The following is a 27,871-nucleotide window of genomic DNA, read 5'->3' as shown; positions in this document are numbered from 1 at the left end:
ACTATAGATTTCCCTGGATACCAGGTAAAATGATATAGTTGATTATATAGGGTTCTGAGGGAAACTATTTTTAGCTTATAGAATGTGTCATTTAGGTTCCCATAGGGCCCTATTGACTATCACTAGCTGTATTTGAGAAAAAATGTGGTGACAATTTCCCTTTACGGATAATGGAGGCCATTATGCTCTTAGGAACCTTGAGTGTTGCAGAAATTCTTTTTTAACCTTGGTCAGATCTGTGCCTTGCCACAGTTCTGTCTGAGCTCCTTGGTTCCATAGACCTCATGATTCTCATTTGCTCTAACATGCCCTGTGAGGTCTTATATAGAGAGGTGTGTGCCTTTCCTAGACAAGTACAATGAGTTTAATTAAACACAGCTGGACTCCAATAAAGGAGTAGAACCACCTCACGAAGGAAATGGACAGCGTGTGAGTTAAATATGAGTGTCACAGCAAAGAGTCTGAATACTTATGATCATGTTATATTTCAGTTTTTTTTGATCAATAAATTAGCAAAAATATCAACATTTCTGTTTTTTTAGGCTGCAGAGTCTGTCAATGTCTGTCTGTCTCTATTCCAGATAGAGAGACAATGTCCATACTTAGAGTGGACGTGCAGGACATCACATAGTTACAAACGAATTACAGCCATCTCACGATCAAGGTGCTTCATCTGGTTAACTTGTTTGAAAGGAACAAACAGTTGGAATATTTTAATGTCTATGATTCTCAGTGTAGAGACATGTAATGTGATTATTTCTAACACCTGTTGCTCCTTACCTGAGAATTCGCTAGACCCTTGCCCCACGTCCTTCATGAGGGAAGGGAGTTGTCAGTCTTCCGCCTCATCCAAGATGGTAGCGGTGCATGCGTGGTAAATCGCTGCTCTGTCTCAGTCCAGGGGGTGGAGTTCTGCATACCTCTCCTCCCCATAGTCGTGGCGTAGAGGCTGGGATGTGAACATACAGGGATAAAGGAGTGTATCTTCATGACCTATTGTAAAACACAATCTCCATTTATATAAAGCTGGGCTTATGACAAGCGGGGCATGATAGTTGAAATGCTGGGTGTAAGAAACAATGGGGCTCATTTACTAAGGGCTCCGCGGCCGCACTTTTGTCGCTTTTCCTGAATTTTTCTGTTTTGCGCCGAATTCCGCCAGGATTTTGGCGCACGCGATTGGCTTTCACGCAACAGAAATCGGGGGGTGTGGCCGTCGGACAATGCGCGGAAAAACTGCGGAATTTAAAAAACAAAAAGTGTCGCAAGATCTAGCACTCACATGCACCGGGAAGAAGCAGGTGAACTCCGGCGGACCTCGGCACAGCAGCGACACCTACTTGATATCGGGCGCACAGACCTTAGTGAATCCCGGCAGACCCGAATCCTCGTCGGAGAACGCGCCACAAGATCGCGACTGGACCGGGTAAGTAAATGAGCCTCAACACATTTGTTGAAGCATATAATATACATAGACAGATTGTTAAAATGGAGAGACTCGACATAGACTATTCTATGTCCTACTTACTTCCTTTTCTGTTTAAGTATATACGGCAGCATACAGTGCACAACCTATGCAGTAATTATGCAGCACATATTTTAAAGCTTCTCATAGACTGCTCTGGGGCGTACAGAATGGAAATACAGGAGAAAATGCTCTAATTTTTTTTACATCTGGTTCCCCGTTACGGTATGGTACATTAGACAATTCGGCCATTTAAAGAGGACGTGTCACCCGGGAAAAACACCCCCACCAAATTAGCTCCCCCTTATCCTGTCCCCAGCACCTTTATATTTATTAAATTTTTATTAAAATTTTATGTTTTTATACTTAGTTTTAAACAATCCGACCTCTTACCAAAGGTCACAGGACCTCTTATCAGAGGTCGGATCGTCGTATAAGTTACCTAGCAGTCGGCCGTATTCATGAGGGGGCCGGCCGACACACCCCCTTCACGCACCTGTCAGTCAGGGACCTGGTAAGAATCGCCGGCAGCAGCGTGTGTATTGCACAATCGCTGCCAGCTCTATGCGATGCGGCGCGCTGACAGCGGCCGCAGAGGGGCTTATTCACAGCGCTGGTTGAATGTTCTTACTGCAAAAAAAGTTATAGGCCTGGAAGGCAGGAGGTGACGGCCTGCATGCTGGGACCCGGAGCACAGCCAGGAGCCAGGAGAGGTAAGTGCGGACAGGGGGACGGGGACAGGCAGCCAGCGGAGCACGGATATAACCACGATCCGGGACATGGATCGTGGGAGCACCCGTGAAAGCTATAACCACCAGTTCGGACAATTATGAGCCTCTGTAAAAGGCCTGACATGAGCCATCTTTTTTGAAGAGATTCTATTGATAACTTGAAGTTCATTTACTCAACTTTCTTTCTTTTCATATTAGATGAGCTTTAATAATGTGCTGAGAATATCACATTTTGGATATTTTCTTTTTCCATTCAGGCAATCAACATAAATAGAAATAGTGTTTAGGCTTTCAGTAGAAAGAACAATATCATCTAAATGCAAATGTTTCAACAACACATTGTAGTCAGATGCTTAACGATTTGTGCCAAGTGCTGGTAAGAGAAAATAAATCCTGCAGTAATCATCAGCAAATTGGCGATTCAATACGTTACCATCATTTAGTGTTTTATAAGAATTTATCATGCTTAGGAAATATACTCTTAGAGGAAGATGTCTATTGTTTGTGTAAGTGTATCTTTAATATGGGTACTGATCGATAGAGGAAAAATACTCTGGAATGTTCCCTGGCCCGTGCAAAACTATGACGCCAGTGCCTTGTGGTCAGGTACCCTTGCAGGTCGTCCAGCACACGGACAATGCTGATGTAAATGGTTTTGCATGGAGTGAACGTAACTGTTGGGTAACTCTCACTTCCCTTAAATTTGCCTGAAGTTTCGTGGCATTTATGATCTGGCTCCATAGAGCTTTGCTAACAATAAAGTGGTAAAGCTATGTGGCCCAAGGACATCCAGCTCTACGCCTCTCTGTGACTATCCCAGCCTCTTTGTTACAATCTGCTTATGACAAGCTAAGTTCAGTGGCCACATCTGTCTGAGAACATTTTGCTTGAAGCCTCACAAAAGTGCAGAACATGATGTTACACTTCAGCTGTGACAGAGCTTAAATTATTTACCAGTAAATGTCCTTAGTTAGGGTGCGGTCACACATAGCGCTTTGATTCCATTAATTAACTGATTAAAAGTGCATGGGGGCATACCACGGCAATTGATAACCTGCACCTGGTTGTCACGGGTGCGTGCTCCTGCGACCCATGTCTCGGGTCACTGGCGCACCAGTGTGCCTCCGTGTGCCCCTGCAGCACGGCTGCAGGCTCACTCACCTTCCCCCACACCCCCTGTGTTCCGATTTTTGGTGCTGCCCTAATAAATAGCCGGCCTCTTCCTGTGCCTCCTGCCAGGTCTTTGTGCCTTGTGCCTCTGAGGAAGCTGTACATTGTGATTATAGTGATTATCTGTTGTGACCTCTGTTCCCGTTCCTGACCTTGATTCTCTACCGCCTGTCTAGATCTTCTGCTTGGTCCTTAATCCAATCCTGTGCCGCCTGTCCTGACCTTCTGCCTGATCACGACTCCAATTCTGCCTCTCAATTTTGTACCTTGCCTTGGCCACAACCAAAGCGCCTGTGGAGTGACCTGGTGGCCGCAGTAAGTCCAACCTGCTTTGTGGCGGGCTCTAGTGAATACCGGGTACCACTTAGACTCCACTTCTAACTGTCGGCTTACGTCATTGCTCACAGTGGTTCAGTGGGTCCACTACCTCTGACCCTGACACCGGTGTTTTGAATTTTAACAAAAGAAGACACTGGGTGCTGGTTACCAATCGCATGCCTTTCCATAGAAATGCCTTCCACAGCATGCCTTTCCCGTGTTTTGATTCCATTTCTAAACTGAATTGAAGTGCTACGTTTGACTACACTTTAGGATTTAGAAATAGCCAAATGCTTTAATGACCCCAGTTCATAGCCTATAGTCTATATAGGTGGCGGTGAACCTATGGCACGGGTGCCAGAGGTGGAACTCAGAGCCATTTCTGTGGGCACTCAGACCATCACCCCAGGACAGAGTTCACCAAATAGGACCAACTCCACCAAATCTTCCTGTAGTCCCAGGCAACTAGGCGTTATTTTAAAACGACACTTCATTGTCTGTTTTGAACTGTGGGAAAAGTGAGAAGGTATAGACAGAACTGCAATATCTTTGGAGGCCCCGGTGCTGGCCATCTATTCCCCCTGTACACAGAGACCCTGGAAATAAGCTACAACTGTATTGGTTGCCTTAGGGGGCTGATACAATTGAAATATGTGGAAAAACAGGTGGCAATAAGTTATTGCTTAAAATACCTCCAAAAGCTTTGCCATCCCTGGTATATACCCCACAATCGTCTGATGTTTCAGACGATTTCGGTTTTTTAGGAGGGGGGGAGGGCCGTCAAACGATACGTACCACAGTATGTTGTATGCTTTAGTTTTCCCATACTAGCCCAGTTTAGTAGTAAATTGGGGAAACATCTACTGTATTTCATTTACTACTTTATTGCTGGCTCAATATATACTCTCCTATATCATCTACAGTGTTTGAAGGTACAATACTGATCGGTTGTCCGAGCTTTGCGTCTAATGTCTAACAAAGACACTGTCCTAGCTGCTTTAGATACATGCTTTACTGAACGTGTGCATTGCAATCAAAACAAAGTCACACAACTAGTTCCAGTTCACAGTTTTATTGAAACCACTTCTGAGAGTCATTGTAGCAGATTTATCAAGTGTCTGAAAGTCAGAATATTTCTAGTTGCCCATGGCAACCAATCACAGCTCCCCTTAAAAGTATTCATAAGCACTGCTAAAATGAAAGCTGAGCTGTGATTGGTTATCATGGGCAACTAGAAATATTCTGACTTTCAGACAGCTTGATAAATCTGCCCCATTGTATTTATCTTTACCTTTATTCAGTCTGATGGAGGAATCATGAAATCTGAAACGCTGGCAAACCACAAATTAATATCTACAAGGAACAAATAAATCCCTGAAGTCCCTGACATTTGTTAAATTATTCTTTTCTCTACACTAACTACTGCTTTGGTAGTGGGACGTTTATATCCTAAACTTAATCACTCAATGTTGACTATTTTATGACTTTTAATATCTTGATATACAGTTAAACAGGTGTATTGTTGAATGTCTTCAGCAATCCTCTGACTCCACATAAATATATTGTGATGTTTGGGAGTAGATGAAAAAAGACATTTATAAACTGGACTAGAAGCCTCATCCTTCAGGGAGATTTTCAGGGAACATTTGGCTGATAAAAACGAGATAATTTAGAATGGAATTCATGAAACAGCGTGCCACGCCTCATGGAATGCCTTTACTATGGCAAGAATTTGCACAGTAATCCTGTGAAGTTAAAGCAAAAACATAAAACGTGAAAGACTTTATACGGCTATATGACCAACACAGTAGCAGCTAAATAGCCCTGGGCTCAGAATTATTCAATTATTTATATTTAAAAGATAAAAAGAATTCTTCTATATTAAAAATTCTGAAACAACAATCTTAATGCTGACTAGGTGAAGAAATGATTAACTGCTACCAATAATATTTGTTTTTCTCATTTTTCCTTTCAAAATGTATGCTTCACATGCGGGCTTTGCTTATATTGATAATTTTAATTAGAGGTTATGTTTCTTGGTTTCAGAAATGAGACATCTGTACATATAAATCATTCCACATGTTCAAGGTGGTCCACAGGAGGAGATTTATATATCTTATGTTTATTTTGCTTTTTACTTTAAATTATTTAACTGAGAACATATGTGCCTGAATCCTCTATATTACTTGGGTAAATGGATCCAGTCTCCTACTGGGCTCTCCAAAGTTTCATGGCTACATTGGTAGGATATGAAAATAAATACTTGATCCCACCACTCACTTTGGCAGCCACAATAGGGTCACACATGTACGTTTTTTTTTTTACAAACTGTTCAAGTAAATCAGGGGAGTTTAAAATATAACCCCCTTCCATTCACTTGTGGTCACAAATGTGTCCCTAATATATATGATATATATGGGTCCCAGAAGTGCCATTGTATTATGTATGAGTGCCAGAGGTGGCACTCAGAGCCCTCTCCGTGGGAACCCATGCTATCACCCTAGAACAGAGTTTGTCAGACAGGAGTCAAGGTTGACTGCAGTCCAACGAAACCCAGGACTTGCTGTGCTTTGTTCTTATTTCAAACACACATCCTAGACTGCCTACGAATACTTGAGTAATGAGAAGGCGTGGACAGAGCTGGATTACGATTGGAGCTTCGGATCCAGGCCCCGTGTCAAATTTCTTCACTTTATTTCTAATGTATTTGTGTCATCAGGTCGCTGATACGATTGAAAACTGTAACAGAGCAGGAAGCAATAAATTATTGCTTAAATTCCCATGCTTGCATTTTGCACTAAATAAACATGTTTTGGTAGTTGTTTGGGCACTCAGTCTCTGAAAGATTTGCCATCATTGCCCTAATATATTAGTAATAGAGTATAGTAGAGTAACTATTAAATTGCATCTTTTGTTATTAGATTGTGAGCCGCATGTGGACAGGAACTGATTTGGCAAGTTCTGTGTAGCGCTGCGTAATCTGTGAGCACTATAGAAATAAAAAATAATAATTATTATTATGTATGGCCTAGTGCAGTGGTGGCAAACCTATGGCACGGGTGCCAGAGGTGGCACTCAGAGCCCATTCTGTGGGTTTGGGTTGCAGTTTGGGCACTTGGTCGCTAAAAGGTTTCCCATCACTGGCCTAGTGTATGAAGGTGGATCTACTCTGTTGGTGGCACTGACAGATGTCCCCATAAATACATGCTGACTGTGGAGAGTACTACGACAAAAATAAGACAGCGTCTAATATTAATTTTTGCTCCCTAAGAGGCACTAGGCCTTATTTTCAGGGGATGTCTTATTTTTCCATGAACAAGAATTTACATTTATTGGTGAACAAAAAATCTACTTCTAAAACATCCTTTTAACTATCCAAGCTCTGAACTATAAGAATATTTGGCCCCAATCTCCCATGTTAGCAATAGCACTTTGCTTACATGACCACTTCATGTCCATGTAGCTGCTTGTATCGCATTTGTCCCGCAACAGGCAGTGATTTTATTCCGCAATTCTTCACCCATGTCACAACCTATTGCAGCATCTAAAAAATCTACTAATACGAATATATGGTTTGGGGTGAGATGTTGCAATGTCTGCCACTAGGTCTTATTTTCAGGGAGGCCTTATATTTCTAAGATTGAACAAAATTGTACTAGGTCTTATTTTTGGGAGATAGGGTAGCAGTATGGAAGTACAAGCTTATCGTTAGGGTACGATTCAAACACACAGGGGTTGTCCAAAGCAGGCATGGTCGAACTGAGCAACTGGCAGGATGAATGGTGTGAGGGCACTCATTAATAGCTCCTGCAACTGTAGAATGACTGTGGGAATGGGTACCATTTTTTTTAACAAAAATTGATGATTGACATTGGACAAAATTAGTTGCTGGGAACAGGCACTTTCCATTTCTTACTTCAAACATTCAAAAAGCTGTATCATTTTTATTTTTCCATTTACAAAACTGCATTGGGGATTATCATCTGCAGGACAAATTTTACAACCTAGTGACACCAAAGGGCACATTTACTAAGGGTCCATTGAACGCATTTCCGTTGGGTTTCCTGACCATTTCTGATTTGTGCTGAATTGCCCCAGGTTTTTGGCTCATGCGATCAGATTGTGGCGCATCGGCGCGGGCTTTCATGCAAAACAAATCAAGGGCGTGGCCGTTGGACAATCTGACTGATTCGGACAAACCGCAGAATTTAACTTTAAAAATTGTGTCGCAAGATCAACACTTACATGCACCGGGAAGAAGATGGTGAACTCCGGCGGACCTGAGCGGGGAAGCGGCACATGCAGGAAATTGGATGCACGATCTTAGTGAATCGCCGCAGCTCCAAATCCTCGTCAGACATTCCGGATCGGTGGTGTCAATGGGACGGGTAAGTAAATGTGTCCCCATTTGTTTTTCTATGCCATGTTCTGGAGAGCTTGAAAAAAATGTGGTGGAATGGACAAATAAATGCAGTGTTGCCAATTTCTAGCTGGATTTGCTTTTATGGCTTGCATGTATCTAATGTTTTATAGTTTTATAGTTACTGTAGTTGTATTTGTATAGTTACTTGTAACTTGATCAAAATTTTGCATACAGCGCTATGTAATGGGTTATTTTTTTTTTAAGAACTGATTACTTTATATTAAAATTTTATTGGGCAAAATAAAGAAGAAATTCAGACATCTCTGGGGGAAACCTAACGGGGCACATATACTGATTCGGACCGAGCGCCATGTTTAACTTTCAAATTGTGTTGCACGCCCCATGTTAAAGGTGCACCACTCAAAAAGATGGTGAACTGCCAGTCCTGTGCGGGAAAGCAACACATTTCTCTGGAATTTTACACTGACCATCACTGAGTGATAGGAGCTAATACAGCAATAAAACAGAGTAAAATTGTGAAGTAAAGGGTTAAAAATTATCTTCATTGTGTTACCATCACTAGGGGATTGAAATTTGAGAATTTTCTTTTATGGGAAAACCCATTTAACTTATCTGCATAAAAAAGAATCCTAGAAATAAATGTGAGGTTATCTATCCGACAGCTAAATAAGAAAAGAATCAAGATGTTTCAATGGCCCAGTCATAGTCAAATGACATACTGTTTTTAAAGTATTTGTGGGAAGATGTACGTGGGAAGAAGATTGCTTGGCATAAAACTGAAGTAGACAGAACTGTGGACATCTTAAAGGGGTTTTCCCACAAATTCGTTGTTATCCACAGGATACAGATCACGAAAATGAGGGGTCTAATCGGGTCCCATTTTGGACCCCTCGTTGCTCCATGAGAGTAATGCAGCAGACAGCCGCGCATGACCGTTCTGATCCATAGATCTCAATGGAGCGGACAGAAAATGCAGAGCGCCGCGCTCTGTGATCTCCGTCAGCTCCATAGAGATGAATGGAGCAAAGCGGTCATGCAAGGCCGTCTGCTCCATTACTCTCATGGAGCAAAAAGGGGTCTGACTGAGGTACATGGGACCCCATTGGACCCCTAGTTTTCGTGATCTGTGCTGGTCTCATCATTCCTGTGGATAGGGCCTTACTTGAATTTGTGGAAAAAAAACCCTTTAACTATCAGACACCCAAAACCAGACTTTTTTATTCTGGACTCTGGGGACCCTACTTGGTGTTCCCTTGCACGAAATGGAGAAGTTGGAATAAAATACATGTGTAACATTACAGGAACACAATGTGGCACATTTACTTACAATGGGGCACAATCCCCGAAAGTGCATTGTCCGTCCGGAATGCACTCTGTCGAGATTCACGAGATTCAGAACGGTCATGCACCCGATATCCTGCATGTGTAGCTTCCCCACTCAGGTCCGCCGAAGTTCACCTTCTTCTTGTCGGTGTATGTAAGTGCTTGATCCTGTAACACAATTCGAATCTTAAATCCCGCGCTCAGTCCGAATCAGTCAGATCATGCGACTGCACAACCCCGATTTCTGTCGCATAAAAGCCAGCGCAGCTGTGCCACAATCCGATCGCGTGCAACACAATCCCCAGTTAAATACCTGTCCCTAGGGCGCTAAGTGCAATCCATGGACCCTTAGTAAATAAGCCCCAATGGGATGCCATTTATGGTAATAGCTTTTTAAGACTCTGAAGTCCTTTGCTGCTTAGTGTTTCCCAGGATCTAAATAGTAATGCTTTTCAGGCTTTGGCAATGTGATAGAGGAGGGAAGAGGGTGGAAGCACTTCAGTTGCACTTGGGTATAAAGAAATATACATAGCACCTCTAGAAAAGTGTTAATGGGTGAACAACCAGTATCATACAGAGATCATGGCTGTACATATACTTACAGAATATGCTCTGTTAACTTCAGGGAATTGTTTGTTTATTCAGTGTCTCCCTTTATCCTTTAAATGGGAAAAAATAATAGGGAAAAACAGCCGGCGGGTAATCGCATTACTTACAGTTGCCCACCATGTCATAGTCAGCAAAAAACACCACGAATACAAAACACAGAAATTCTCAGGATTGTGACTAAATTATCCATCACTCAAATGATCACATTGTAAATGAAGGGAGATTTAGCAATCTCTACTTATCCTATAATTAATACTTTTTTCCAAATCCTTTTGGATTGTAAAGTGACGCAAATTCTCTAATTTAATTTTGCTTGGTTTCCTCCTTTACTCATCTGTTTTCTGTTTCCAAAGGTATCATTTAATCAGCTGAGTTATTTCAGGAATTCCATCTAAATTATGTACAAGATTATTTTTTATATTATAGTGCACCTTATAGTGATATTTAGCTGGTGACATGTTCCAATAGCCTATGCTATGTTGCATGTTGAATCCTTTCAGTACTTTATATAAGTTTAATTCACATTACCAGGCTCTCTGCCAGCAGCGTGTGGGGAGTCCTTGGGAAGGGGCAGCTGCAGCCTATGTATCCCTGTGTCAGTCTCCTCTTTTCCACACTCCAGCTCCTTCCACATGCAGTGAGTCCACAAAAGACTCCAAACTCTATACACTGACATGGCCACGGCCCATCTTATCTTCATTCCCTTACCCTCCAGCAATCCCTTTCCTGAGGAAGGTCAAAATAAATTATATGGATTGTTTGTGATGAAATAAAACAAGAATTAAGCAAGACAATTGCCAAGTTATCTCTTTACTATAAAAATTGTATCAATTGTATCAAGGCATCAAAACTATTTAAAGGGAACCTACCACCACGAATCTACCTATAAAGGTAGATCGGATGGTAGGTGGATGTAAGGGACGTGAGGAGAGCTCTTTTTAGAGCTAATGCTCACGTCCCCGCTAACTTTTGGTACACTTTATTGACCTAATATGTAAATTTCATTATGCGGCTACTGGGGCGTGGAGTAGCCGGCACGAGGCTACACAGCGCGGCTACTCCACGCCCCAGTAGCCACATTACTCCTCCTACCCTGTTGCGTGCGGCGCACAGCTCCTCGTAGCTGCGCGCCCTCGTCCGTCATGATGGCGTTCTGCGCGTGCGCAGAACGCCGCCTGAGCAGTCCCAGCTCCGAGGCCGGAACTACTGCGCATGCGCAGTAAACAGCTTGTCGGACGAGGGCCGCACACAACAGGGTAGGAGGAGTAATGTGGCTACTGGGGCGTGGAGTAGCTACACTGTGTAGCCTCGTGCCGGCTACTCCACGCCCCAGTAGCCGCATAACGAAATTTACATATTAGGTCAATAAAGTGTACCAAAAGTTAGCGGGACGTGAGGATTAGCTCTAAAAAGAGCTCTCCTCACGTCCCTTACATCCACCTACCACCCAATCTACCTTTATAGGTAGATTCGTGCTGATAGGTTCTCTTTAATTAACACATGCGGAATTATATACTTAGCAAAAAAGTATATATGTAAAAGTATGTATGTTGTTCCTACTCACTATAGAGTTCAGTAGGGTGACCATAGGGTCGCCTAATTGGTTACACTTGTTCATGTAAACCCAATGTTTTTTGTTCTTTCCTTTTTTCATTATATAACAGTTTGCATATTCATATATTTGTTCATGCACTAATTGTGTCCAACTGGGATCCTTTTGCCTCATGTTGACTATGTCCACAAACTTCGGAGTGTGGTGTATCCACTCTAGCAGACGGCAGGGCCGCTTCTAGACAAAGTGGGGCCCTGGGCAAAACTTAAAGTGTGGCCCCAAAATAAAACAATTTTATGACCAGTCACAGTCAGTACAAGGCTCCCTTTAGTATTGTAAAACAAAATATAATATGGGAGAATTTTATAGGAGATAGATAGATGATGGGCAGCACAGTGGCTCAGTGGTTAGCACTACAGCCTTGTAGCGCTGGTCAACATCTGCAAAGAGGTTGTACGTTCTCTCTGTGTTTGCGTGGGTTTCCTCCCACACTCCAAAACATACTGGTAGGTTGAATAGAATGTGAGTCCCATGGGGACAGGGACTGATCTGGCAAGCACAGTGCAGCACTGCAGTATCTGTGTGCGCTAGATGCAGAACTATAAAGTAGATTATATATATATACAGTAGATAGATATGAGAAATAAATACAGTAGAAGAGAAATAGAAGATTGATTAATAAATAGAGAAAAAGCGAGATATATAAATGGTCAGATTATAGGAGATAAATAACTAGACAGATAGATGATAGATATATAGATATGTTCACATAAATAAATCCACATAATATCACTAGAACTGTAACTAGATATCTGCTTTTCAGCTAGAAATATTAAGAGAGTCACAACCTGCAAAATATAGAAATAAAACAGATTAAAAAGTAAAGGCACCATAAAAAATTTTGAAAGCAGACAACCAAGCGATGCATTTGGCAATTAACATTCAAAATTTCCTCTAAAATATGTACAAATCCAGATACTTATATAAAGAAAATATAATTTCCTAAAACAGCAAGATGTGATGGGATCATACAGACCCCACATGTGTATATTCACCAAAATATGTAGCAAAGGGAACGTTAAACCCACAGGGGACACCAAACATGCTGAAAATTGCACTGAGCGTCACACAGATCTATCATTGTTTGCTCCCTAACAGAATGGTAACCGAAATAAATAACTATATATCTATAAACCAAGCTAATGAGATAATAAAAGCCACTTTTAGACGTGCGCCATTGTATTAGCCGCACAATAACAGAACCTTCCGCACTTCATAAGAATTTGAGTGAGAACATCATAACATGGGTATAAATAATGGAGGATGGTGTGATATAAAAACTTTATTCCAGAACATGTGGGTGTTTTTGGTGTTACATATAGCTTTATGGACATGTTCTGGGTTGCGGTGTTAATATATCACTACATTAGGCGAAGAGGATTGAATGTTCATCGTATCAGTCAATTTTCGCTAAGAAAATCACGAAATGAAAGGCAGTAAGATAGAAAGTGTGTTCTTAGATAGTTCTGCATAGAGAAGGGTTAAAAACATGAATATTAGTTGATATTATCCCTTCTCAATATGTAGTAACATATAAAGTGAATATTTCCATTATCTGTGAAGTGCAGCAGCTCCTGCGTGCAGTACATTCTCCCTGTAGCTGCTGGGTAAGAATCTGGAGGGGGGGGGGGGCTACACTTCAGGGGGCTGTATCTCTGGCTCTGTGACACATAGAATCTCACTTCTTTTTTCCTATGAAAGAAGAGAGTCTCCTCTTTTATATGAATCTTTGTGTTTCTAAGTGTCAGGAAAACTGAGATATTAACTGTTAAACTGCCGTCGGGAGTGATTTTTTATTTATAAAATGGCACCTGATATTCTCACTTTAAACCTAAATATATCTCCAGATCCATAGCACCTAGAAACAAAATTCAAGATTCATTTGAAAGAAGGGATTCTCCCTGGGCAATTGTCCACTTTGCCTATCCATAGCACCAGGCCTGTCAGACGGACATCTCTTCTCAGCTGCTCTCTTGTGACCTATACTGATATTGATCTGTAATTTCTACATTTGATCGTTTTGAACTTTTGCTTTTATTTATGTGAACTTCATTATTGAATAAAATATATTGAATATGTAAAAGTATGTCTTATATTCTAGGTTTTTCTTTAATTACTGCTTTGCACACTCTTGGCATTCTCTTGATGAGCTTCAAGAGGTAGTCACCAGAAAAGGTTTTCACATCACAAGTGCCCTGTCAGGTTTAATAAGTGGGATTTCTTGCCCTATAAATGGGGTAGGAACCATCAGTTGTGTTGTGCAGAAGTCAGGAGGATACACATATGATAATCCTACTGAAGAGACTGTTAGAATTTGTATTATGGCTAGAAAAAAAGCAGCTAAGTAAAGAAAAACAAGTGACTATCATTGCTTTAACCCCTTGATGCTCCATGCCGTAGCTGTACGGCACAGAGGTGCGGGGAATGTATGAAGAGGGCTCACAGGCTTAATGCGGCAAACCCCAACCGCTAATAACTGCGGCCATTAACTCTTCTGATGCCCCCAGCAAAGCCCCCTCATGAATACAGCCAACTGCAGCGCCCAGGATACGAGGATCCGACCTCTTATTTGGTAAGAGGTCGGATCGATTAAAACCAAGTTCCCCAACATAAATTTAAAAAAATGGCATAAATAGAAATGGGCTGGGGGAAGGATTATGGGGGCATAGTTGGTGGGGGGGTCTTTTTTTTTTTGGGGGGGGGGGGGTGACTGGTCCTCTTTAAGGCAAAAGGGTCAACAAATGCTAACTCCTTCAAGACTGTTGGAAGACCATTTCAGGGTCACTACCTCCTGAAGCTCATCAAGAGAATGCCAAGAGTGTGCAAAGCAGTAATCAAAGCAAAAGTTGTTGTTATATTTCCACATGTGATAATTAATAGTTTTGGTGCCTTCGGTGTGAATCTACAATTTAAGACACAAAAATACAGAAAACTCTATAAATGAGGTGTGCCCAAACATTTGGTCTGTACTGTATGTCTGTGACAGCAATATGCAGATAAGGTTTCCTGGAATATTCTCTCCCTATAAGTCAATGACCAGAAAAGCCTGGAGAGGAGCAGCAGCAAAATAACCAGCGGCTATGTATGACCTTCACCTTACAGTCAGGAGACGTCAGACACGACAGGAATCTGGCGACTCCATAATTGTCCTCTCCTCTAGTGACAGAGCAAACCAGCAACACTAATTAGGCAGTGGGTGACAGCCACTAATACACTACCACACACTAGTATCGGCGACATGTATGTAGGACAGCTATGCCCGCTGTGATACGGAGCCATTGTCCTCGGCCCTGTGACATGACGTGTGTGAGGTGACCCTAAACGCGGGAATTGCGATCGCGCCTTTTTTTCGAATCTCCCGCTATATGGCCGGTGTGAGTGCGGTAAGTGTGTGTATACAGTAAGCGCATTACAATGTCGTCTCTGCCTTCTCTCCTCTTCTCCCCGGTCCCGCCTGCTGTGTCCATGCTGTGCTGAGTGTGTGTATATTACTACGGGGACAATGGTGGCGGCGTAGTGATAGTTCTTCATGACTAATAGCTACGTGCGCGCCGGGTGTCACAGCCTAGTGTGTGTGTGTGTGGGGGGGGCAGGTCGGAAAATCCCTGGGAGCACATGTGCGCAGACACGTGGAGAGAGCCGGAGCCGCAGCAGTGTGTACACGGGCTGAGTGCGCAGGTCAGTCATGTTTCTCCTCACCCCTAAGGTCACCTGAGTCTGTCCCCTTCCTGTTATCGCTGTGTCTCGGGTGTTCAGCATATACCTGTGTGTAGAGTCTTCCAGTAGAGCTGTGGTTTCTTTGTGTTCTCATATTTCTGGTGTGGGATCAGCCATGCTTCATTCACACTAATTGTATATAGTCATGTGTATGGTGAATGTGGAAAACTATGGTGCCTCTTCTTGTGAACCAGGGCTGTAATATGACAGGGTAGCCAATGGGCACAGTGCAGGTACAGGACAGCGATTTGGATAATTTACTGCCCCATTTGATGTTGGATTCGGGGGATATGCTTCCAAAAATTATCAGGCACAGGTAATGATAATGTCGTATACGATAGATAATGAGGGTCTCCCCACTGGAATTACACTGAACCCCGAGAAAGGAAGACCTGCATCACAGTCCAGTATCACTACAGGACTGCCAGACGTAGCACGGCTCCTGGCTGCTCCTCCACAGCCCTATAGAAATGAATAGACTGGTATTGTACATGCTCCACCATCACTACATTCATATGGGGGATATGGAATTGGTCAGACCCCCATCCCCAATTCTGGTATCTCTATTACATTGCTGCTTGGCAAAGCAGTTTTAAGGGGGACATTACAGCTCCTCGTCTGCTGGACAAAGAGGAAACTGGCCATGAAATAAGCTTTTTTTCTGTAACATTTTTTTATTAATTTATTACGTACCGTATATTCCGGCGTATAATACGACCTGGTGTATAAGACGACCCCCCTACTTTCCTGTTTAAAATATAGAGTTTAAGATATATTCGCCGTATAAGACTACCCCTTTTCCAACGCATACAAAACACCAGTAAAAATTAAAAAAAAACAGATTTGAATTTAACATGGTCCTTTTTTTAATTTAAATTCTTATGACATGCAGGTATATAGCAGGAAAACTGTCGCTCATAAACATAAGGCATACAACAACAACATTACCATCGGTATGCATAAAAACACCTCCTCACCAGTAGCCATAATTAATGTCCCCCCCCCTCACCAGTAGCCATAATTAATGTCCCCCCCCCTCACCAGTAGCCATAATTAATGTCCCCCCCCCCCTCACCAGTATCCATAATTAATGTCCCCCCCCCTCACCAGTAGCCATAATTAATGTCCCCCCCTCACCAGTAGCCATAATTAATGTCCCCCCCTCACCAGTAGCCATAATTAATGTCCCCCCCCCTCACCAGTAGCCATAATTAATGTCCCCCCCCCTCACCAGTAGCCATAATTAATGTCCCCACCCCCAGCAGTAGCCATAATCAATGTCCCCACCCCCAGCAGTAGCTATAATCAATGTCCCCACCCCCAGCAGTAGCTATAATCAATGTCCCCACCCCCAGCAGTAGCTATAATCAATGTCCCCACCCCCTAGCAGTAGCCGTGATTAATATCCCCCCTAGCAGTAGCCATAATCAATGTCCCCCCCACCAGTAGCCGTGATTAATGCCCCCCATAGGTAATATCCCCCCCCCCCCCCCAAATAGAACAAGGGCCCCATAGATTTAAGCAAAATGAAAAATAAAACTTACCTAGTTATTCCGCTCCTCTTCACGCCCTCTCTCTCTTCTAAAGATCGGCGCAGGCGACGGCTGATGACGCGTCTGCCAGGTCAGGTGCCGGGTCATAGACCTCAGCAGACAGGCACGTCATTAAGGCAGGCAGGCACGTCATTAAGCCTGTGCCGGCGTCGATGGATGAGGTGGGTGGGAAGGTGGGTGGGACGGGGGCCGTTCAAATTTTAAATTGTGACAGCTCCGGGCCCTCCTGATCCAGCGCACGGACCAGATGCAGAACAGTCCGTGCGCTGTAAGGGAAAGGCCCGCGGCTGTCACAATTCAAAACATCTGCCCGCTGTGCTGCGCCGAGTTATCAGCGCAGCGCAGGGGTCAGGTGCGGGCCTCGGTACCGCGATCGGTACGCCAGTGTTTGTGGCTGCCGGCAGCTTTGCTGTTTCTCCTCTTTTGACTCTCCACCCTGGTTTGGGCATCAAAAACTGCATCTGAAATACTGAAGGTGTAAATCCACACTGAGGCTACGGTCACACTTAGCATTTTGTTTGTGTTTAACGCATGCTTTTTTAGACAGTTTAACCCCTTAAGGACGCAGCCATTTTGTAGCTTAAGGCTCAGCCCGATTTTTTGGATTCTGACTTGCGTCTCCTTATATGGTTATAACTTTTGAACACTGTTACTTATCAAAGCGATTCTGAGACTGTTTTTTCCCCACATGTTGTACTTTATTTTAGTGGTAAATTTTGGCTGATAAGTTTTGCGTTTATTTACAAAAAAAAAGAAAATATGATAAATTTTTTGAAAAATTTGCCATTTTCGAAATTCTAAATCATTGCGTTTTCAGGCAGATAGATTTACCACCTAAATAAGTTGCTGAATAACATTTCCCATTTGTCTACTTTACATTTTCATAATTTTTGAAATGTTTGGATAATTTATTTTGATGTCACGCGGCTCACAAATAGAATATCGCTTTTCCGGATTTTCAGAATTGACTATTTTGGGGATAAATACAGTTTTGAATGAAATTTTACATATTTAGCATCAAAACCCCCTATATAATCTACCCATTTTCAAATCTGCACCCCTCAAGCTATCAGAAACAGCTTTTACGAAGATTGTTAACCCCTTGAGATCTTCATAGTAATTGAATCAAAATGGCGGTGAAATTTAGAATGGTCATATTGTTCCCTTATACGTTCATTTAGCCCTAAAATTTACACATTTCCAAAATATAAAAAGAGAAAACCCACCATACAATTTGTTCTGCAATTTCTCCTGAGTACAAAGACCCCCCACATGTGGCTGTGACTTGTTTTATGGGGGCACATCGAGGCGCAGAAGGGAAGGAGGGACCTGCAGCTGCCAGGATTTTAGTTTCCTCATTGGCCCCTTTTGAAGGCTATAAAATTTTCGCTTTTTCATTATTGGGGCCATGTGACGGCATTTTTTTTGCGGGATGAGATGCTTTTTCCATTGTTACCATTTCGGGGTTGGTATCACCTATTGTTGAAAATTTAGGAACTTTTTTTGAGGACAGGAGTAGAAAAGCATCAATTCTGTACTGGATTTTTTACTTTTTTTTTTTTTTGGTGTTCACCGTATAGACTAATAATCATGTTATCTTTATTCTATGGGTTGATACGATTACGGGGATACCAGACATGAATATATTTTCTTACGTTTTACTAAATTTGTCAAACAAAACCCTAATGTGGGGAAAAATCTATCATTTATGTATTGCCGTCTTCCAAGTGGCATAACATTGTTACTTTTTTGGCTACGGAGCTGGTTGATGGCTTGTTTTTTGCGGGACATGTTGTACTTTGCACCAGTATCATGTCTGAGTACATATGGTTTTTTGATCGCATTTTATAGCATTTTTTGTGGGATTGAAAAGGTAAAAATCATAATTTTTGGAGGGTTTATAACAGTTTTTTTTTACGGCGTTTATCGTGGGGGTTCAATAATGATTTACTTTTATTCTACGGGTTGTTACGGACGCGGTGATACTATATATGTGGGGTTTGTGTTATGATTTAGACTATTTTTTGAGTTATATGTCTCTTTATATGTTTTGGGGGTTTGGGGCATTTTTAGTGATTTATGACTTTATTTTTTTATTGAATAACTTTTTTTTTTTTTACTTTTTCACTTTTATACCATGGGACATGAACAAGCAATCATCTGATTGCTTCTTCATGATAATATTCTGCAATACTGATGTATTGCAGAGTATTATCAGTGTCAGCCTATACACTTGGATAGGCTGGCACTGTGCCAGTAAGATGACGTCACAGACGCCATCTTACCGGCAATTCTTGCAAGTAACTCTGGGGTCCAGATCGGACCCCAGAGTTGCTATAGCAACGATCGTCGCCTCCCCCCCCCGAAAACGGTTCGGACCGCGGCATTTAACGGATTAAGCACTGGGTTACTATTAGTTACAGCCGGCACCCCGTGTTTCCCGATGCCGGTTTGGCTCTGATCCAGAGCCGAGCCGGCATAAGCGCCGTGGCGGATATATCCGCCACTGAGCGCTAAGTCAATGCGCTCCGTGGCGGATATATCCGCCACGGAGCGTGAAGGGTTTAAGAGGCGTTTGCCTAAGTACCTTGTTGTCAACTTGGTGTTTACAAAACACATGCGTTAACGTGATGTTAACGCACACGTCAACATTATGTTGACACGTGTGCTTGTTGCTGCTTTGTTAACATTTTGTAAACGCAATGTTGACAACAATGTAATTAGGCAAATCTCCTCTTCAGCTATTTGACAATACATGCGTTAAACACAAACAAAATGTAACGTGTGACTGCAGCCTAAGGGTGAAGACACACGTGGCGTTTTTAGGCCGTTTTTGGGCCGTTTTTACTAAGTGCGTTTTCAGATCGTAAAAAACGCATGCCCTTAAAAAACGCACGCGTTTTTGTCTGTTTTTAATTGCGCAAATTCGGAAAACCGGACAAAAACGCATCTGTTTTCAAAAACCGCTTGTGTTTTTAAAAAACGGATGCGTTTTTTTTGCGCATGCGTTTTTTAACGATCGGAAAACGCACTTAGTAAAAACGGCCTAAAAACGCCACGTGTGTCTTCACCCTTAGGGTGATGGTGCCATCCCGGACAGTGGACCGTGACTTCTAATACTTGGGTAAGACATGTGCAATACTGCAATACTGTGATGGGCATTTTTTCGGCTTGACCTTTGTATTTAACTATGTATGTGACACAGCCATACTGATTGCCCACATTGAAGTCCAAGTCTATACCCCTTCATATATGTATTTACTATCCTTCATATTGTGTCCGGTGATGCCCTATTTCTTCCTACCTAGATGTTTTGAAGTTTTAATGTACTGTATGTAATAAAGTTTTTCTACATTTGCACACACCTCTTAGTTTGGCTTTCTTCCTTTTGAGGACAATAGGTTTTATGCATAGCTAGTAGCCATAACTTTTGGTGCAATATCCAGGGATCCACACTAGTGGTGAATAGTATTGTAATGATCCCATCTTCCCTGTTCCAATATTGTCTTTTATGCAGGTGATGTACCTAGACATGTAGATGTAACCCTACAAGAATCATGCACAGTAGAATTTCTTTTTCACCTGCCAGTAGGTCTCTGCCTTTCATTAGAGGGCACTCCTGAAATAACTGAATACACATCATTCATATGATATCTTGTTTCTTATCTTAATAAATCCAATCAGAAAATAGATTTGTAGACGTATTTGTTGCCTTCTTATTTACTGGGCAGAACATATCTTATGAGGGATGACCTGTTAGAGGAGCTGTCTTTTATGGGTTTGATGCTGGTTTTCTTCAGCTACGGCTGTTTTCCCCTCATCTATTTATAGATCCCACTGCAATTTCTTTCTCTATTCATCCCCACTATAAATTGTAAGCTTTCTTCTCTCTGCGCGTCTCCATCTATATTCTTCTTGCGTTCTCTGCTTCATTTATTTACTGCCTAATTTCTGTTCAGTCCTGGGGAAGGCTCTATGTCCTATAACCTTTCTTTTCCTATATATTTTCTATGTCTACATTTTATAAAACCTATGCGAACCTGATGAATGTAAAGAACACTTGAGGTGTGAACATAGCCTTAGATCACGACAAGACCTGTTTGTGAATAAAGTTGTATAGAGAGTTCTGTATTTTTGGGCTCTCAATGAAAGCAGTATTGTATGGAGAGGTAGGGAGGAAACGTTCTCTTGCCTCACGTCACCTGGAAAATTCACCTCCTCCTTTATCACACATGTGGCAGTTTTCTGGCATATCGGTGAATGTCAGATTTGTCGTCTCCATTCAAAACTATTATATTACCGTATGTTTCATAGCTACCGACTGTCAACCCAGCCCTGAATTGCTATTGCGACCTGCAATACTTCAATTTCTGACCCTACATAGTTAAAAAAAAATGCATCTTTTCAATTTACGGTAGTTTCTTTTTCTCCATGTTCTCCCAAAACATCATGTGTTGCAGCATTACTTTATATTCGACAGAAATAGAGCATAACAAACTAAAATGGATATTTTTAACATTTTGTGAGAGCTAAAATGATGGGCAAGTGTTTGGTTAAAATTACGCTGTAGTTTTAGAGTTTACCGTTAGCAAAATCACATATTTATATGTTGATCCTTACAAAGTCTGCAGATAATTTTATTCATTTATTGGACAGTTTAAGTTTTCTTGGATTAAAGGAAACCTACCACTTCTGAAGGTAGGTATTAGATGTACCGTATATACTCGAGTATAAGCCGACCCGAGTATAAGCCGAGGCCCCTAATTTTACCACAAAATACTGGGAAAACCTATTGACTCGAGTATAAGCCGAGGGTGGGAAATGCATTGGTCACAGCCGCCCCAGTGTATATAGCCAGCCAGCCCCTGCCCCAGTTTATATAGCCTGCCAGCCCCTGCCCCAGCTTATATAGCCTGCCAGCCCCTGCCCCAGTGTATATAGCCTGCCAGCCCCTGCCCCAGTGTATATAGCCTGCCAGACCCTGCCCCAGTGTATATAGCCTGCCGCCGCGGCCGGACAGATCGCACTGAAGATATTCAGGGGTCGACGGAGAGGTGAGTTTAGATATATTTATTTTTTTGACTCGAGTATAAGCCGAGTTTGGGTTTTTCTGCACAATTTTTGTGCTGAAAAACTAGGCTTATACTCGAGTATATAAGGTAAACACCGGGCACCAGCTCAGGGTGAGCTGGTGCCGGAGCTTACCTTAGCTAGTGTTTTAAACTGCTATATCGCGGTTTAAACACATTTTGATTTACAGCCCCGAGGTAGCGTGACGCCTCCGGCACTTCCTATGGAGGCGCGTGCACCAAAGCTACCTCGGGGCTGTAAATCAAAATGTGTTTAAACCGCGATATAGCGGTTTAAAACACTAGCTAAGGTAAGCTCCGGCACCAGCTCACCCTGAGCTGGTGCCCGGTGTTTACACCTAATACCTAGGTTTCCTTTAACCTCTTTACGCAAATGCCCTTTTTCGTTGGCATTTCTATTTTTTGCTCCTCTCCTTCAAAAATCCATAACTTTTTTATCTTTCCCCTTGTACTATTTGTATGCTTTTTTCCTGCATAACAATTACCATATATACTCGTGTATAAGCCGAGATTTTCAGCACAAAAAATGTGCTGAAAAACCTCACCTCGGCTTATACACGAGTGAACTAAGAAAAAAAAAATAATACTCACCCTCCGGTGTCCGGATCCTCGGCGGCAGCGCCTCTCTTCTTTCTTCACTGGCGGCTCCCGGGCTCTTTGCTTACTTTGCTAGCCGGCAGTCGCGTCCATGCGATCTGCCGACGGGCGCACACTATGATGCAGCGCTGTCGCCGCTGATGACGTCATCGGCGGCGACACTGCCGCATCATAGTGTGCGCCCGCCCGCAGATCGCATGGACGTGACTGCCGGCTAGCAAAGTAAGCAAAGAGCCCGGGAGCCGCCAGTGAAGAAAGAAGAGAGGAGCTGCCACCGAGGTTCGGAAGCCGCCGCCAGGACCGGGAGCCACCGCCGAGGACCGGGAGCCGTGCCGAGCATCAAAGGTGAGTATCGTCGGAGGGTGAGTCTTAAGTTTGTTTTTTTAATTCACTTGGCATACTGGGGACAGGCTGTATACTACTATTGGGGCAGGCTGTATACTACTATTGGGGCAGGCTGTATACTACTATTGGGGCAGGCTGTATACTATATGGGGGCAGGATGTATACTATATGGGGGCAGGCTGTATACTATATGGGGGCAGGCTGTATACTATATGGGGGCAGGCTGTATACTATATGGGGGCAGGCTGTATACTATATGGGGGCAGGCTGTATACTATATGGGGGCAGGCTGTATACTATATGGGGGCAGGCTGTATACTATATGGGGGCAGGCTGTATACTATATGGGGACAGGCTGTATACTATATGGGGACAGGCTGTATACTATATGGGGGCAGGCAGGCTGTATACTACATGGGGGCAGGCAGGCTGTATACTACATGGGGGCAGGCAGGCTGTATACTACATGGGGGCAGGCAGGCTGTATACTACATGGGGGCAGGCAGGCTGTATACTACATGGGGGCAGGCAGGCTGTATACTACATGGGGGCAGGCAGGCTGTATACTACATGGGGGCAGGCTGGCTGTATACTACAGGGGGGCAGGCTGGCTGTATACTACAGGGGGCAGGCTGGCTGTATACTACAGGGGGCAGGCTGGCTGTATACTACAGGGGGCAGGCTGGCTGTATACTACAGGGGGCAGGCTGGCTGTATTCTACAGGGGGCAGGCTGGCTGTATTCTACAGGGGGCAGGCTGGCTGTCTACTACACCCTCGGCTTATACTCGAGTCAATAGGTTTTTCCAGTTTTTGGTGGTAAAATTAGGGGTCTCGGCTTATACTCGAGTATATACGGTAGTACTTCCTAGTGATGGTATTTAATCTTCCACTCCATATTCTTTAAATTGTGGGGAAAAAATTCCAAATGCTGTGAAACTTGACCCAAAAAAAGCACATTTGTGTCATTCTTGTTGGCTCTGCTGTCACGGCTTTTACTGTTTGCTCCAAATAACACCTCCCCTTTTATTCTTTTGGTCGGTACAATCATGGGAATATGAAATGTATAAAGGCTTTATTATATTTTAATAGATTTTAAAAATGAAAACCTTTTGTACAAGAAAAATTCTTTGTTTTGACTTATTCTTTGACTTGTTATTTGACTTTTTTATATTATAGTGTACAGAGCTTTGACTGGTGTAATTTTTTGCAGGACTAGATGTCATATTTATTGCTACCATTTAGGGACTGTATAACCTATTGATGATTTTTCATAGAAATTTTTACGCATTGCAAAATGGTGAAAAAGTGTCAATTTAGACATAAGACCTAGTTTCTGTTTTTTTTTTTATATAGTTCAGGACTTTTTGATACCTAACATTTTTATGATTATTTTGTTTGTTTTTTATATTAGTTCTAGGGAGTGGGGGTGATTTGAACTTTTAGTTTTTTTTAAAAAAAATGTTACAGATTTTTCTGTCCCCATAGGGTACTTCAACCCTTGAGGGTACCTACCATTTACTACAGTCCTAATGTATTCCAGTATAAGGCAGTTTTGGTGGTACCCATTGTTACAGATATGCATAAATAAAAGGTCCCGGAGTCTTGTATAGACTCCAGGCTGTCATGGTTACAGATCATTGCTTCCTGATGACATTAGAGGGAGCAACAATCTGAGCCAATATGGAAGCCTCCATGCGCTGCCAAATTTTAAATGCCAACATTTCCAGAAGCATTCTACTGGTTAAACGTTGCCTCCCATTGAAGATTTAGCAGATTCTGGGTGGTTTGACTAATTATATTATCAAATATTTAGAGTCTGTAGCAAAATTTTTGTTAACCTGCACAGATTTATTTTTTTTAATTTTAATTTTTTTAAAATCTTTTTCGATGCTGTGTTGCCATTACAGCATATGTTCATTTCTGCTATGTATCTTTAGTGCATACTCTATGAATTAGAAAACAGACTCTTATGCTCCATTAAGCAACAACCCGCAGGGCCTCTCAGCGCTTGATCTCATCACTACATTCACCATGGGTAAACCAGTGTTAGCCTCCTGAAAATGCAGTTGTCAAAGAGAAGATTGATCCTTGTAGCTGCCACTAGTTCCTGTGCATGTGGATTACTTGTAACATGTGCCACATAATGGCACTCTGGTAATATTCTTGTAACAGTTAAAAAGTATAAGCCAACCTAGCATAAGCCAAGGTACCTAATTTTAACATAAAAAACTGGGAAAACCTATTGACTGCAGTATAACCCTAGGGTTATATATGGCCTGCCCCCACTATATAGCCAGCCTGCCCCCCACTATATAGCCAGCCTGCCCCCCAGTATATAGCCAGCCTGCCCCCCAGTATATAGCCAGCCTGCCCCTGCCCCCCAGTATATAGCCAGCCTGCCCCTGCCCCCCAGTATATAGCCAGCCTGCCTATGCCCCCAGTATATAGGCGGCCTGCCCTTGCCCCCCAGTATATAGCCGGCCTGCCCTTGCCCCCCATTATATAACCAGCCAGCCCCTGCCCCCCAGTATATAGCCAGCATGCCCCTGCCCCCACTATTTATCCAGCCTGCCCCTGCCCCCCAGTATATTGCCTGCCCATGCCCCCAGTATATAGCCAGCCTGCCCATGCCCCCAGTATATAGCCGACCTGCCCTTGCCCCCCAGTATATAGCCAGCCTGCCCCCCAGTATATAGCCAGCCAGCCCCTGCCCCCCAGTATATAGCCAGCATGCCCCTGCCCCCACTATTTATCCAGCCTGCCCCTGCCCCCCAGTATATTGCCTGCCCATGCCCCCAGTATATAGCCAGCCTGCCCATGCCCCCAGTATATAGCCGACCTGCCCTTGCCCCCCAGTATATAGCCAGCCTGCCCCCCAGTATATAGCCAGCCAGCCCCTGCCCCCCAGTATATGGCCAGCCTGCCCCCCAGTATATAGCCAGCCTGCCCCTGCCACCCAGTATATAGCCAGCCTGCCCATGCCCCCCCAGTATATAGCCTGCCAGCCCCCTGCCCCTCAATATATAACCATCCCCTTCCCCATTGTATATAGCCAGCAGCCCGTCCCCCCCAAATAAATTGACAGCAACCCCTGCTCCCATGTTATAGCCCGACCCCTTCGCGAGCTCTGTCCAGCCTAAAAAAAAAAAACAACAAACTCAAACAGCTTTGCTCCTATTGATATAAATCGAAGCTAATCTATATTAATCTCATCTACATTGGAAAATGAGTAGTCTAGTTCCTGTTCTTTATTCTCTGTTTATCACCTTTTGAATACATCCCATCTGTGGACGTGGTGGATGTTGAACCCCCACCAATCTGATATTGAGGACCTTTATCAGTATTTTTAGCCCAGAGCACCCCTTTAAGCCCTTTAGGACTCTTTTATTTTTTATTTATTTTTACAGAGGTGTATATGAGCTTGTTATCTGCGGGACAAATTGTACTTTTAAGTGGCACCATTTAATATGCCAAGTGTGGTGAAATCGACAAAAATAACACATTTTCTTGTGAAATCTGTCTTTACAGCTTGCATTCTGAGCTTTAAATGATGACTCCTCTTTTTCTTTGGGTCGATACGGTCACAGTGATACCAAATTTATGTAAGCTTTATTAGGTTTTAGTAGATTCAAATTTTTTTAGACTTTTGTACAAAAAATAAATTGCCATTTTGCCAAATTTTGGGAGTTGACAATACCTAACATGTATGATTTTTAATCTTTATTTTATATGTGATCTAAGGAAAGGGGGGGGGGACATTTTAATTTTTTTTAAAAATATTATTTCAGATCCTCTAGGGCAGTGATGGCTAACCTATGGCACTGGTGCCAGAGGTGGCACCCAGAGCCCTTTCTGTGGGCACTCAGGCCATCACCAGAGATGACTCCAGGTATCTTCCTGCAGTCCCAGACAGCCCAGGACTTGCTGTGCACAGAGCTATTTTAAAGTGACAGCTCGACCTGGGACTATTTTCTGCTTTATTGGTCTCCTCAGGTGCTGGTATCAATTAAAACTGTGACAGAGAAGGAAATATAAATCACAAATTAAATTTCTGTGTTGGCACTTTGCGATAAATAAGCGGATCTTTGTAGTTTGGGCACTCGGCCTTTAAAAGGTTTGCCATCACTGCTCTAGGGTACTTTAACCCTACAGGGTGTGATTGCTCATACTATATACTCCAATACTACTGTATTGCAGTAAATAGCAATTTTGACAAATATGTCTAATAGCCTGCCATCTGCAATACACTTTTTATGTCAACTCCTCACAGTTTTCTAGATCTCTGCTTGCTGTCCTTCTATAGAAAGCTTCCTTATTTATTTCCAGTGGACAGAAATCTGACCATGGTCACACAAGTGCACAGCTCGTTGTAACACGCAGCTCTGATTGCTTTCAATTATACTACTGATCGGTGCACCTGTGTAACCATGGCCAGATTTGTCCACTGGAAGTCAACATAGAAGCTTTCTATAGAATGACAGCAAGCAGATTTCTAGAAAACCATTAGGAATTGACACAGAAAATATGTTGGAAAATTGTATAACATTTCATTATACAAACAATGAAATTATTTTGCCGAAATGGGACTAATGCTTTAGGTGTAGCAGAAACACTGTATCGCTGTATTTTAATAAATAATCTGATTTTGTAACAAATAGTTGTACTGCTGGTGTAAGTCTGTGTAATGTACCAGAAGGCAGCTGTAATTCTGAAGCGCACAACATCATAAATCACTGTGATGTTTTAAGGCCCAATCATACAAGCCGCTGTCAGGCCGAGTAATGCGGCTGACTCAGTCTCAGGTTCCTGTGAAAGGAGCCCTAAAGAGTCAGCATGTGACATGAGATACAGGCGGGTTGTGTTGTTTCAGCATTTTAAAGATTGAGTTGCATAACATCGACTTGTAGCCTATTCCATGCAGCTGGACTTTACATGCACACAGAAGAATAAAATCC

General features: G+C 42.8%; 1 protein-coding gene and 1 long non-coding RNA gene across 3 annotated transcripts in view; one reads left to right on the top strand and one right to left on the bottom strand.

Annotated features, from left to right (window-relative positions):
- Positions 1 to 9,500: 9,500 nt before the first annotated feature.
- Positions 9,501 to 14,864, bottom strand: LOC140070893 (uncharacterized). The gene is made up of 3 exons (XR_011849009.1): positions 14,708 to 14,864; positions 9,994 to 10,726; positions 9,501 to 9,559 (listed from the first exon to the last, which is right to left on the bottom strand). It is a non-coding gene; the product is annotated as an uncharacterized lncRNA (long non-coding RNA).
- The window catches only part of SLC29A2 (solute carrier family 29 member 2), a 35,176-nt gene continuing 22,162 nt past the window's right edge, over positions 14,858 to 27,871 (top strand). Inside the window, exon 1 of one of the 2 annotated variants that reach the window (XM_072117935.1) lies at positions 14,858 to 14,995. The gene's annotated coding sequence lies outside the window, so the exon portion shown is untranslated. Of the gene's footprint in view, positions 14,996 to 15,075; positions 15,291 to 27,871 lie in introns of those variants that run through there. The other variant, XM_072117934.1, reaches the window with a different exon arrangement.

Source organism: Engystomops pustulosus, chromosome 7, assembly GCF_040894005.1.
Source record: "Engystomops pustulosus chromosome 7, aEngPut4.maternal, whole genome shotgun sequence".
NCBI classification, from domain to species: domain Eukaryota; kingdom Metazoa; phylum Chordata; class Amphibia; order Anura; family Leptodactylidae; genus Engystomops; species Engystomops pustulosus.
Note: the sequence above shows the minus strand (reverse complement) of the source record. Positions and strands in the feature narration are given on the sequence as shown.